The sequence below is a fragment of the Caretta caretta genome, chromosome 14, assembly GCF_965140235.1.
Source record: "Caretta caretta isolate rCarCar2 chromosome 14, rCarCar1.hap1, whole genome shotgun sequence".
Taxonomy (NCBI): Eukaryota; Metazoa; Chordata; order Testudines; family Cheloniidae; genus Caretta; species Caretta caretta.
Genome location: NC_134219.1, coordinates 13,865,728 through 13,880,020, shown reverse-complemented (window position 1 = coordinate 13,880,020; position 14,293 = coordinate 13,865,728). Strand labels below are relative to the sequence as shown.

The window sequence follows — 14,293 nt, the reverse complement described above, 5'->3', positions numbered from 1 at the left end:
TCTCTAATCTGTGTATGTCTCATGATGAGACTTCCCTACCTTCCAGGGGGCTGCAAAGTGTTTTGAGATCCTGTGGTGGGCGGGGCTAGAGAAATACAAATGATTCATGTTTAAATATTTAAAAGATTCTGCCCCATAAGGGCCTGAGGCTGTTGTAGGCCACCTATGCTTCAATTCCCTGGCAAAGAAAACTCCAGCGTAGCTGCATTACTCGGAAGGAAGGTGAGACTAGATTTCCTGGGTGATATGATGCTGCCCTGGACCTGCCACTGTCCAAAGAGTGAGGATCTGAATCAGGAGAAAGGGCTTTAGGAAGAGCCAGCCACGCTCTGCCTTTGTCTGACCTTCCTCAGCGCTCAAGGGGTGTCCTCGTGAACAGCAAACGGGACCCAGAGCCTCCCAGGTATTTAGGCTCCTAACTTCCATTGAACTCAGAGGGGGTTAGGAGCTGAGCTTCGTGTGAGGATTAGGGCCCCGTTCCCTTCAGCTGAATGGAAGGGATGGAGTCAGAGGACCAGTTCTGTTCCCAGCCCTCCCTTGGGTGTTTTGAAGTGACATGAAACTCTCATCGATCTCATAACCGTTTATTTCTGCCTGGAAAGGAAGCTCATTAGACACGGTACAGAAATGCCAAAGGGATCCGTCCCGTCGGAAGCACGAGACAGAGCGTGCCCGGGACGGTGGTTTTACGGAAGTTATTTGGCGCCTCCCAACCATGAAACACTGAGCAGAGGGGCAGCGGTCCGAAGCTCCTCTTCCCCTTCGTGCACAATGTCCCACTCCAGCTGGAGATCAGATAGACGACTGATGACGACGATCCTGCACCACTGACCTTCCCTTCTCCCTGCTGCTCACTGGGCGTCTGCTGTGGCAGAGCCGTATGGATTCATAACACTTTCTAAAGAGCCCTGCTAGGGCCATCCTTGAACTCCTCCCACCCTGGATCTGGAGCGCACTGAAATGTAGAGTAGAGAAAAACATGCTCCAGTGAGGACCCCGAGTTCTCTTTGCTGTTAAAGTTGAGGCATTTCTGCAGTGGAAGAGAGAGCGGAACTGCTGGATTTGGTCACAGGAGGGAGCCTCTGGGCCAGTCCCTCGCAGTTCCCGTTTCTTACAGAATGTGTAGAAATCCGGAGTCGCTGCTGGTTGTAAGGTGCAGTCTCATGCTCTGACTGCAGGGATTGATGGGGCAAAGCTAATGCCTGTTGGAACTGGCCTACCCAATGCCCAAGCATTCCGCTAGGGGGCAAGGATATTCTAACCTCTTCTTTCACCCCAGTCCAATGTCAGAAACACACACACAGGGAGGAGCAGCGAGAGCAGGAGAAGGGAGATGGGTCAGTGAATCCTTTGTTTGTTTCCCAGAGATCTTGAGTCTCACAGCTGTAGGGTGGGCTCTACCCATGGAAGCAGATCCTCAGAATGAAATATCCAAGGTCATGCTTTTCATCTGAAAGAAAACAAATGCAGCAGTTTCTTTCAAACCCAGAAGCTTTGGGCTGGCAGTGCTCTGGGTCTATGTAGCGATGTGTGTGATGCACATAGGGGGTGGATAGTGCCTTAACTGGAGGTGGAACATGTGCCCTTTTCCAGCCTGCTCTTGTTGCTGCATTCCTTGGCCAGCAGGGTGCGCTGACGTGCAGTATGCACTCCCTTCACTTTGCCCTGTAACATGTCACCTGTGGGGCAAGGAGACGTGAAGAGTCTCCCCACTGAACCTGTGACAGTGACGTTGGATGTGGAGATGCACTTCTCCTTTATCCCTAGTTCCTAAGTAAGACCGTTCCTGAGGCAGGCACACAGAACTCATTGCCCTGGGTGTGTGTTACACAAAGGGGGCTGAGTATAACCCAGGATTGTAATGACTCAAAATCAATAACATGCTAGTAAAGATAGGTCAGATCTACAGTCCTGCCATCAAAGGAAACAGAGAGAAGGGAGATGAGCTAATATCTTTCACTGGACCGATTTCTTTTGGTGAAAGAGACAAACTGTTGCGAAGTTAGGCCAGTAAAAGATATTCCCTCACCCACCTTGTCTCTTGAATATCCCGGGCCCAACACGATGACACCAACAGTGCAAACAATCAAAGGAAATACATTTTAACTCCCTTCTCGCAGTGTTGGGGAAGGCGGTAGCTCATGAGAGGAGTGCTCCCTAGTGCTTGTTTCATAGCAGTGCATTTGCACAGTTCTCGTGTTTGATGGGAGTGCGCTGTATACTCACTAGGGCAGCAGCACCCTTGCTGATGGATGGAACAGAAGGATAGAAAAGATCGCCACGGCATTGGTAAGAAGGAACACCGGGAACCATTGTGTTACCCTGCAATAAATACGTCAATAATGGATTACAATCAGCAAGCCATCAACCTGTAAAACCCGCTGTCGCCCCATGTCTCTCCCCGTAGCCTGGGGCATCTCAAATGGGCCTTCATATCGATGCAGCAGAGCGGCGTTGCCAGGAGCCTCGTTAACGTGGCGCCAGTTTGCACGAGTTACATCTGAAGCCAAAATCTAGCAACCCCCCCTCACTGGCGCGCTGGCCTTGTCCCCGGAGATGGTGCCATGTGATCTGTGCTCACACGCTCCAGCAAGGGGGCCTTAGGGTTTATGTGGCTGTTGTGCCAGCCTGAAAGACCCAGACGTGGACGGTCTCTTTACCTACGGGCCAGCTACAGAGAGGGCGGCAGCAATGCCTGCCCTCCCACAGCATCTTCCCAATGGGCCGCTCTCTGCCCACCTCCAGGTCATAGTCCCTGGCCCCTGACCAGGACTGGGGCAGTCAGAACAGGAGCCCGAGGCGGGAGGCAAGGCTAAGGTCAGAGGCGGGCTTGGCTACTCAGGGGACAGGGCAGGAAGGCAAGAACCAGGAGCAGGTCGGGAAAGTAGGAACCAGGAGCATGGCAGGGAACCAGGGACAAGTTGGGAAGGCGGAGCTCAGGAGTCAGGCACCATAGGCAGGGTCCGACGTAGCAGCCAGCCAAGAATTCTCATAGTTGCACAGACAACTTGCTCTGTCTCTTTCTGGCTTAAATAGCGCACCCAGCCCAATCCTCCACTCAGCTTCTGGAGGTGGGAGGGATCTTTAGCGGAGCATAAGGCCTTAGGGCTCCCGGTTCTCCAGTCACTAGCAGAGCTATTGGGCAGTGGGGCGGATGCAGCAGCGGCCCGGGTTCAGGACCCGGATCCTCACACCATCAGGGACTCAACAGCAGCCGTCATTGCCAGTTGTGAAGCTGTTTCCTTTGAAGTGGACGCCTGTCCCCTGGGAACCGGACAGAGACCACTCGCTCCTTCCATATAGGCCTCCCACCCCCCAGCCACCACAAGGGCGTAGTGTTTTGTCACTAATACCTCTGAGCTGGATCTGAACCCGGGGCCTAGACAGCAGTGTATTAATGCCTAGGCCTAGGGCAGCAAATTTGTAAGATCAGCCAGAGGCGCCAACTTCACCCGGCACCGGTGGGTGCTTGCGCCCCCACCCCGCACCCCAACTCCACCCCTTCCCCAAAGTCCCCGCCCCAACTCCACCCCCTCCCTGCCTGCATTGGTCCCCTTCCCCAAATCCCCGCCCCATAGTCAAGGGCCAGGGACTACGACCTGCAGGTGGGCAGAGAGCGGCCCATTGGGAAGATGCTGTGGGAGGGCAGGCATTGCTGCTCCCCTGAGCATGCTGCGTTCCCCCCTCTTCCTCCCTCCCTCCCTCCCAGCCACGCAAAGCTGTTTTGCACACAAGTGCTGGCAGGGAGCGGGGAGGAGCAGGATCCGGCAGCGCGCTCAGGGGAGGAGGCAGAGCAGAAGCGAGCTGGGGTGGGGAGCTGCCGGGGGGGGGAGTGCGGAATTATTTCAGGGCCTAGGGGTGGCAAAATCATTAATCCGCCACTGGGCCTAGACCTGAAGGCTCTGTGTGCATTCATCGGTCTCCAGATCCCCTTCCCCCGCAGCTTCCCCTCTGTGTGAGCACACAGAGACTACCAAATGCCAGGAGCGTGCACTGGGCCCTGTCCTCTCTTGCACTGTCTCCCTCTCCCATCGGGGGTCAGAGCCCAGTTCTCAGCATACACTCACCTGGCGGGAAGGAACAACCATCTCTAGGTGAAGCACTGCCATCTCGTCTCTCTTGCCCACTCCAGCTCTTCTTTTTATAGAGCTAACCCCACAGGAGGAAATTCCAAGCTGATCTCAGCAGTTTGAGGCTGAGTCAAAGAGGGATGTGTCACATCACAGACAGGATGAATGGCGTCCAGATCTGATCCTGCTGCAACTTCTCTTTTTCAAGGGTCCCCCCCCCCACTCCCCTGCAGAAATAATTAATTTCGCCAGAGCTGTGAATAGAACAAGCTCGAAAACCAACCGCACAACTACTTGAGCTGACGCTGAGGGAAGGATATGACACTGCTGCCTTGGGGACTGGGAAACTTCCTGACGCCAGGCTCCTTTGAGTCAGGGTGAGATGTCCTGGGTGCAACTGAGGGCAGAGGCAGAGATACTCAGTGACTAGTGGAGCAGGGGTCAGGGGCTGGGGGTACCTCGGGTGACCAGATAGCAAGTGTGAAAATTTGGGACCCCTTTTTTTTTCATGGGGAGGGGTATAGTTGCATCTGTAAGACAAAGCCCCAGTATCGGGACGTCTGGTCACCCTAGGGCTACCCCGCTGGATGGTGAGGGGTGGGAGGTGAGCTAAAGGGATCAGCAGCACGCCCTGGATCAGCACCAGTCTGACACTCCACTGCCTGATGGAAGCGTTACCAGTGGGTGCTGGTGGAAATGGGGGCGAGGGAAAGGAGATGGAGGAAGAGGTGATGCCCCGTTAACTGACTGTAGGGAGGCCGGCCCTTGCCAAAGGAAGGGTTGGGATAGGCACGGCACAACAGGAGCTGAGGCGGGGGTTCTCACAACAAATGTTTTGGTGGCCTCTCGGAGTGCGGTCAACAACTCTCGCTAGCGGCTGCTCTGACAAACCCATCTCTGTCCCTGCCTCCCACAGCCCTTCAGCCAGAGCCCGCCCTGGGGAAGATGGGTCGGGAACTCACTGGCCACCTGCAAAGTCCCAGGCTCCCTCTGCCCTGGCCAGCTGCCCAGGTGAGTGCCTCAGCGAACAAAGGCCGCAGCTGTCTACACTGACAAGAGCCACCTCCAGCGCCGCGCATGCCAGCCCTACGTATCTCCAGAGGCGCTTCCCGGAGCCCCCGAGGAGCCGGGGCAGTGCAGGGCACCGATCCTGCTGGTGGTGTGAGTGCGAACACCAAGGCTGCTAGACAGTGCTTAAGAATGCACAAGTGCCCGAGAGATGGCACAGCCTGAATTCATGTCTCTTAACCCCTGCCCCAGCCCTGCCGTTGGAGCTGAATGCACACACGAGCTGAGGGTTCCAGTGCATGACTCCTTTATAGACGTGGGGGGGGGAGTTGTGTGTGTCTGCCCATCCTACTCCCTTCTCCTCCAGCAAATAGGATCTGCTCTTGCCACTCCGGCCCATGCGATTAGCCCATATCCAAGCCTTGCCAGCTGGTTTCCATTAGGAGACATGGATGATACAAAGCCAGTATTTCTGGTGCAATGTTGGTAATGTCCCAAGAAGGTGCCCAGAGCCCTATTTGCCTGAGGACAGTGGGCACAAACAACAGCGGGCAGTTTTCTTGCTCTCAGTTTCAGTCTGCCCCTCCAGCCAGTCCTGTGCCCAAGGAGCTCTGTCCCTCGCAGCTCTCTCATGCCTTTCTCTCCCTTTCTGCTGGGTTTTTCCTCAACACACATGCATCTTGGCTCCTGCCTTTGCACCCAGTCCCAGGGAAATCCCTCAGGACACTCTTAGCCCCATTGTAAGGAGAGGTTTCAGAGTAACAGCCATGTTAGTCTGTATTCGCAAAAAGAAAAGGAGGACTTGTGGCACCTTAGAGACTAACCAATTTATTTGAGCATGAGCTTTCGTGAGCTACAGCTCACTTCATCGGATGCATACCGTGGAAACTGCAGCAGACTTTATATACACACAGAGAATATGATTTGATATTGATGATAACTTGATGATCACTTTAGATAAGCTATTACCAGCAGGACAGTGGGGTGGGAGGAGGTATTGTTTCATATTCTCTGTGTGTATATAAAGTCTGCTGCAGTTTCCACGGTATGCATCCGATGAAGTGAGCTGTAGCTCACGAAAGCTCATGCTCAAATAAACTGGTTAGTCTCTAAGGTGCCACAAGTCCTCCTTTTCTTATTGTAAGGAGAGTGATCACTTTACATAAGCTATTACCAGCAGGAGAGGGGGGAGGGGGAGAGAAAACCTTTTGTAGTGATAATCACCCATTTTTTCATGGTTTATGTGTATAAAAACGTCTTCTGTACTTTCCACAGTATGCATCTGATGAAGTGAGCTGTAGCTCACGAAAGCTTATGCTCAAATAAATAGGTTAGTCTCTAAGTCTAGTCTCTAAGGTACCACAAGTACGCCTTTTCTTCAAGCTTCATAGTGCAGCCAATTGTCTTGCAACAGCTTCAATTGTCTCCCGCTATCTCACCCCAGCCAGGGGCTTAATTGCTCCTTCCATTTAGCCTGAGAGTAGCTGGTTGATGCCCCCATCAGCTTTAACCATGTCTGTGATGTTTATAAATAAAAGACTAGCTTGATGGCTGCCATTAACACCTTCCAGCATCACGCTCTGTCACTGAGACACCTTCCTCCTAATCGCCTGACCCTCAGGCACTGGGCAGGACACAGCACAGAATCCCATGGACTAAAAGACTGGAATTTCATCCTTTGCATGTCTCTAGAAACCAGGACCGGAAGAGGCTTCTGCTGGGAAAGCCTTGCCTTCTGGCCTTGGTCCAGCAGCACGAGTGTTGCGCAACGGCCTGATTGGCCTTGCAGCACAGATGAACGCGCAGCCGCTCTCTTGGGCGGACTCAGCGACGTGGCCACGCACAAGCTGGGGACGTAGCCTTTAGAAGTGGCAGGATAGGTTGGGCTGCAGGCCGTGGCACTGGTGGAATCTCAGCCATAGCAAAGGCTATGCTGCTGCCCTAGCTATGGGGCGAGGTGGGAAGAGCAGGAACAACAAACCCGAAGGCTGGTAAGTTTCCTAAGGGTTCAGGAACGAGACCTGGTACCCCAGTAGCGTGCCACCTACTATTCCAACGCACGGGGCTTTTCTGCACGATTGCACAAGCTAGAAGACTTGCTTTCACTCCTGGGCATGCAACCAAGATCAGCAGTGGCCAAAATGCATTACTAGATGACATCTGTCTGTTTTCCTACAACGTGAGCAGGTGGGCCCAGGTGAAATCCAATGGACGAAGTGGCACATCACTAAAATCGCTATTACGTTTGCTACCTTTGTTGGCTGCGCTAGCAAAGAGGCCTAGGAATGAATAGGCACTGAGTGACTTATCTTCTCCCACAAGAAGGGTGTGAACCTTGACAGAGTAACTGGGGGAAGCCTTCATTGCTATTGTCTGTGCTATGTGCATGAGTTCAGGGGAGAGAGGACCTCAGCCTTGCTTTCATCAACTTGCATCAGCAAAGAATGTTTGGTTCTGGTCAGCTCTGGGATGAGAGGGATTGTAGAAGCCAGAACCAGCCAGAGTAGGGACCTGCTGCACTGGAAATGGGGTCAAATAGGGCCCAGATGGGGCCACCCTTCACCCCAGCGTCCCTGGGACTCTTCAGGGGAGACTCACACATACTCTGGGGGCATTAGGACCCATGTGATACCTCCCTCCCCACTTGGCCTTGGAAAAACTGCAGGGAGGAGCCAGCCAGGCCCCAGCCCCCCTATGAGCAGCTGCAGAATGAGCCAGAGCAAGGAGGGACCTTCCGACATTCAGAGACCTTTCCACTGGACTTTTCTCTGCCAATTTCTCCAACCATTCCCCACCCCCCCGGTCTCTTCCCCTCTGCTTTATTACACACCTGCCCCTCAACCCTTCTCCACCCCTACCCTCACTCTTCTCTTTTCTTTCCATTTAGCTCGTTCCCTCCAGACTAACCGCACCAAAAACAAAGGAACAAAAAATTGTGGCCCTAACACGTTTGCTGCCATCCCATTGGTCACTTTGCTTGTATGTGCTACCTCTCCCTCTGTGTCTGTCTGGTCTCTTTAATTGTGAGCTCACTGGGGCAGGGACTGGCTAGTACCCTGTACAGTGCCTAGCACAATAGCTTAGCTGGCCCGTAGGCACCTTCACAATAAACACAATTAGTAAGACCAGGCTGCTGCAGGAACTGGCGTTGGCAACTTGGCTGGTGGTGCTGGTCTCTCTCAGACAACACTAAACCAGTTTCCCAGCATGGGCTGCAGCAGTGGGATGCTGCAGCTGGTGCCATCTTTCAAATGAAATGTAAAAAGGAGCTACTAGCCTGTATTCACATAGCCTGTGGGCGTTAAAGATCACATGGCACTTTAAGTAAGAGAGAGGGGATTCGCTCCAGTATCTAGGTTTGGGATCTTTCCTTCTGCCCGAGCCAACTCCCTCTGCTATTTTGGCCGGCTACCCTGTTCTTCATTTCCTGCCCAAGACGGCTGTATGATGCTGAAGGGCTCTGTTAATGCAGCTGCCTGCGGAGAGAGGCTTTTCAATGGTGGGTGGAGTGGTTCATACGCTTGTAAAGCACTTTGGGATCCACTGAGCTGAAAGACCCGGGATAAATGTACCTTGTTCTTACTAAAAAGAAAAGGAGTACTTGTGGCACCTTAGAGACTAACCAATTTATTTGAGCATGAGCTTTCGTGAGCCACAGCTCACTTCATCAGATGCTCACGAAAGCTCATGCTCAAATAAATTGGTTAGTCTCTAAGGTGCCACAAGTACTCCTTTTCTTTTTGCGAATACAGACTAACACGGCTGTTCCTCTGAAACTTGTTCTTACTGCTGACAAGCTGGAGCTAGGATCCACTGAGCTGAAAGACCCGGGATAAATGTACCTTATTCTTACTGCTCACAAGCTGGAGCTGGGATCCACTGAGCTGAAAGACCCGGGATAAATGTACCTTGTTCTTACTGCTGACAAGCCGGAGCTGGGATCCACCGAGCTGGAAGACCCGGGATAAATGTACCTTGTTCTTACTGCTGACAAGCTGGAGCAGCTCCAGTGCTAAATTCACTTGAAACCAGAAGGAAAAGAGACTTCACTGGCAAATGAAACCCAGGACAACACAGGTGCTGCACGACTTCCCCCTCAGCTCCTCACAAAGGATGCTCCAGCTCCTTGCTCTTCTGGGCACCAAAAGTAGCAACTGCTGCCCTCACTTTGCTGTGCACACCTGACAGATATTAATGCGCTTTCCTGGCAGGTGAGACCTTCCAACTTCACCTTTGGCCCAAAGCCAAGCAGGAGATGTGTGAGCCCAAAAGAAAGTGCTGAGAAACCCCCCTAGAGATGGGAATTAAGAGTTCAGCAAGGCAGGCCCCTCTCTCCCTCTTCACTAGTGCCTAATTAGATGTCCTTAGTTTAGCCGGTTACTACAGATGCGCCACCTGCTGTTTGGCTGTGGGAATTACTGGCGGGCCTGGTAGGATTGGCCTTTTAACATTAGTTATAGATTTATCAAAGTGCGCCCGTGACAAAAAGCTCTGTACGCGGTCTACACAAACCCGGGTCCCCCAGCACTGCCTTCGTTCTCCTCGGCAGCCCCCCACAACAGGCAACATTCTGAGTAAATAGCTGAGCTTTGCCCCCGGCCCTGACAGTCAAGAATATCAGGCTCTGTCACCCCCGGTGCTGTTGGCCAAAGCAGCCCAGCAGATCCCAGCCATGGCAAAGAGCCTCTGAGGAACCAGGCAGGGCCCAGACCATAGCGAGTTATATAGCTCCACGCCACCGCCTCGAACTGCAGCTGGAAGTTACTGTGATCTTTGGAGAACAGATGGAACAAGCTCCCTGGGCTTAGCATTGCTGGGGGGGGGGGGGGGGGCAGTGTGGCCTAATGGACAGCACACCGACTGGGACGTACGAGATCTCGATTCTGTTCCTGGCTCTGCCACGGGCCCACTGAGGTAACCTTGGGCAAGTCACGTCACCTGCCCGTGCCCCAGTTTCCCCATACGGATAATGGTACTGACCTCCTTTGTAAAGTGCTTTGAGATCTACCGATGAAAAGCACTGGATAAAAGCTGTACAGCGGTGTTGTGACCATGTTGGTCCCAGGATATTAGCGAGACAAGGTGGGTGAGGCAGTATCTTTTATTGGACCAGCTTCTGTTGGTGAGAGAGACACGCTTTGACCTCACACAAGTCATTCCCCGCCCCTGTGCCTCAGTTTCCCCATCTGTAAATTGGGGAAATACTTTGAAATCAGTGGTTGAAGGGCACGGACTCAGAGGTAAGTATTACTAATTAAACACACTGTGCATATCAGAGGAATACCACCTGAGGAGTTAAAGGACTTGACCAGCCAGGCCTCCCAACAGGGCTTGAAAAATGCACTCATTGACTCGCTGCTGCCACGAGGGAAAGTTGCCCGGGTAATTAAGCTACTCACAGGCGTGTTTGCAGGATAAGGGCCTGCGTACATACTTTATAAGTACCAGATTATTTGATGGTTTCCTGACTAGAAAGTCCAGGCCTAGAGGGTATAAATTAATGAGACACAATATCCCCTTGGGAACGTTCCAGTCATTTAGTTATACCTGGAAACACTTATTGTTAATGAAACGGCTTGGTTTTTAGTACTGAATGTTGTGGAAGTGAGCGTTGCCTGAAAAACAGGGGAGTGGAAAGTCCATCCCACGTGCCCCGGACACAACGGAGTTGCCTTCTCTAGGCTGAGCTGTGTGTTTTCAATCAGGAACTTTATCACACCCTGGCCAATGTCACACACGGAATGATGGGCACATGGCACCATACAATACCAACTACCAGCCTGCTGCCCTTGTGTGCGGCTGTTCAACAGAGCGTGTGCCACACACAGAGCGTGTGGGAACGGACACCTCCAGCGGGGTTGTTACAGAGATTGGGACTTAATTCTATCCCAAAGGCCCCTTCTAAAGCTCACCCCAACACCCAGCTCTCCTGCTTCCCAACCGGCCTCAACCTTCACGCTGCAAAAAGGCTCTCTCAGTTATTTGTCCGTTTATACTGTGTGTAAGTGGGGAAGGCTACAAGAATGCGGGTAGAAACGGGGAGGGTGTGTGTGGCTGAGGTTAAGACGGAGTGGGGGTGGGAATGGGGTGAAAGGGTTGGTAGGGAATGGGGTAGGAAGGGGTGGCTGGGGGGGGCAGGAACAGAGAGAAGGAAGTGGTGGTGGGGGGAGCTATGGGTTAGGAACAGGGGGATGAAGGGGTGGCTGGTTAGGGCTGAGATCAGGGGGATGGGAAGCAGGGGGTAGAAACAGGGGTAGGAAGTGGTGTTGGGGGCAGCAGGGGATAGGGACGGGGGAAGGAAGAGGTGGCTGGTTCGGGTTGCAGGGGGACCAAGTGGGGACTGGTGGGGGAGCTGTGGGGTAGGAACAGGGGGATGGAGGCGGGGCTGCTTAGGGCTGAGATTGGGAGGAGGCAGTAGGAGCAGAGAGGACAAAGGGGGAGCTGGGGGGTATGAACAGGGGGACGGGGGGGCTGGTGAGGGCTGAGATGGGGAGGGGGCGGTAGGAGCGGGGGGACAAAGGGGGAACTGGGGGGTACTAACAGGGGGATACAGGGGGCTGAGATCAGGAGGGGCGGTAGGAGCAGGGGGACGAAGGCGGAACTGGGGGGTAGGAACAGGGGGACACAGGGGGGGCTGAGAGCAGAAAGGGCCAGTAGGAGCGGGGGGGACGAAGGGGGAGCTGGGGGGTAGGAACAGGGAGACACGGGGGGGCTGAGATCGGGAGGGGACGGTAGGAGCGGGGGAGACGAAGGGGGAACTGGGGGGTAGGAACAGGGGGACACAGGGGGGGCTGAGAGCAGAAAGGGCCAGTAGGAGCGGGGGGGACGAAGGGGGAGCTGGGGGGTAGGAACAGGGAGACACGGGGGGGCTGAGATCGGGAGGGGCGGTAGGAGCGGGGGGGACGAAGGGGGAACTGGGGGGTAGGAACAGGGGGACACGGGGGGGGCTGAGAGCAGGAGGGGGCGGTAGGAGCAGGGGGGACAAAGGGGGAGCTGGGGGGTAGGAACAGGGGGACACGGGGGGGCTGCGATCGGGAGGGGGCAGTAGGAGCGGGGGGACGAAGGGGGAGCTGGGGGGTAGGAGCAGGGGAACACGGGGAGGCTGAGATCGGGAGGGGGCGGTAGGAGCGGGGAGACGAAGAGGGAGCTGGGGGGTAGGAGCAGGGGAACACGGGGGGCTGAGATCAGGAGGGGGCGGTAGGAGCGGGGGGACGAAGGGGGAGCTGGGGGGTAGGAACAGGGGGACACGGGGGGCTGAGGTCGGGAGGGGGTGGTAGGAGCGGGGGGACGAAGGGGGAGCTAGGGGGGTAGGAACAGGGCGATGCGGGGGGGTTGGTGAGGGCTGAGATGGGGAGGGGGCAGTAGGAGCGGGGGGACGAAGGGGGAGCTGGGGGGTAGGAACAGGGGGACACAGGGGGGGCTGAGATGGGGAGGGGGTGGTAGGAGTGGGGGGACGAAGGGGGAGCTGGGGGGTAGGAACAGGGCGATGCGAGGGGGTTGGTGAGGGCTGAGATGGGGAGGGGGCAGTAGGAGCGGGGGGACGAAGGGGGAGCTGGGGGGTAGGAACAGGGGGACACAGGGGGGGCTGAGATCGGGAGGGGCGGTAGGAGCGGGGGGACGAAGGGGGAGCTGGGGGTAGGAACAGGGGGACACGGGGGGGGCTGAGATCGGGAGGGGGCAGTAGGAGCGGGGGGACGAAGGGGGAGCTGGGGGGTAGGAACAGGGGGACACGGGGGGGGCTGAGATCGGGAGGGGGCAGTAGGAGCGGGGGGACGAAGGGGGAGCTGGGGGGTAGGAGCAGGGGAACACGGGGAGGCTGAGATCGGGAGGGGGCGGTAGGAGCGGGGGGGACGAAGGGGGAGCTGGGGGGTAGGAACAGGGGGACACAGGGGGGGCTGAGATCGGGAGGGGCGGTAGGAGCGGGGGGGACGAAGGGGGAGCTGGGGGGTAGGAACAGGGGGACACGGGGAGGCTGAGATCGGGAGGGGGCGGTAGGAGCGGGGGGACGAAGGGGGAACTGGGGGGTAGGAACAGGGGGACACGGGGGGCTGAGATCGGGAGGGGGCGGTAGGAGTGGGGGGACGAAGGGGGAACTGGGGGGTAGGAACAGGGAGACACGGGGGGCTGAGATCGGGAAGGGGGCAGTAGGAGCGGGGGGGACGAAGGGGGAGCTGGGGGGTAGGAACAGGGGGACACGGGGGGGGGCTGAGATCGGGAGGGGGCGGTAGGAGCGGGGGGGACGAAGGGGGAGCTGGGGGGTAGGGACAGGGGGACACGGGGGGGGCTGAGATCGGGAGGGGGCGGTAGGAGCGGGGGGACGAAGGGGGAACTGGGGGGTAGGGACAGGGGGACACGGGGGGGGCTGAGATCGGGAGGGGCGGTAGGAGCGGGGGGACGAAGGGGGAACTGGGGGGTAGGAACAGGGGGACACGGGGGGGGCTGAGATCGGGAGGGGGCGGTAGGAGCGGGGGGGACGAAGGGGGAGCTGGGGGGTAGGAACAGGGGGACACGGGGGGGGCTGAGATCGGGAGGGGCGGTAGGAGCGGGGGGACGAAGGGGGAGCTGGGGGGTAGGAACAGGGGGACACGGGGGGGGCTGAGATCGGGAGGGGCGGTAGGAGCGGGGGGGACGAAGGGGGAGCTGGGGGGTAGGGACAGGGGTTCACGGGGGGGGCTGAGATCGGGAGGGGGCGGTAGGAGCGGGGGGACGAAGGGGGAGCTGGGGGGTAGGAACAGGGGGACACGGGGGGGCTGAGATCGGGAGGGGGCGGTAGGAGCGGGGGGGACGAAGGGGGAGCTGGGGGGTAGGGACAGGGGGACACGGGGGGGCTGAGATCGGGAGGGGCGGTAGGAGCGGGGGGACGAAGGGGGAGCTGGGGGGTAGGAACAGGGGGACACGGGGGGGGCTGAGATCGGGAGGGGCGGTAGGAGCGGGGGGGACGAAGGGGGAGCTGGGGGGTAGGAACAGGGGGACACGGGGGGGGCTGAGATCGGGAGGGGCGGTAGGAGCGGGGGGACGAAGGGGGAGCTGGGGGGTAGGGACAGGGGGACACGGGGGGGCTGAGATCGGGAGGGGCGGTAGGAGCAGGAGGGGCTGGTGAGGGCTGACGGGGACGGGGGGAAGAAGCAGCCTGAGAGGCGGCACTGGGGGCGGGGGCTCCCGGCCACACGCGCTGCGGAGCCGCCCGGCCGGTCCCTCCCCGTGACCGGCGGCGT

General features: G+C 56.9%; 1 long non-coding RNA gene across 1 annotated transcript; it reads right to left on the bottom strand.

The window, feature by feature from the left end:
- Positions 1-568: 568 nt before the first annotated feature.
- LOC125621257 (uncharacterized) lies at positions 569-4,279 on the bottom strand. The gene is made up of 3 exons (XR_007352466.2): positions 4,068-4,279; positions 2,227-2,322; positions 569-1,450 (listed from the first exon to the last, which is right to left on the bottom strand). It is a non-coding gene; the product is annotated as an uncharacterized LOC125621257 (long non-coding RNA).
- Between the last annotated feature and the right edge of the window lie 10,014 nt (positions 4,280-14,293).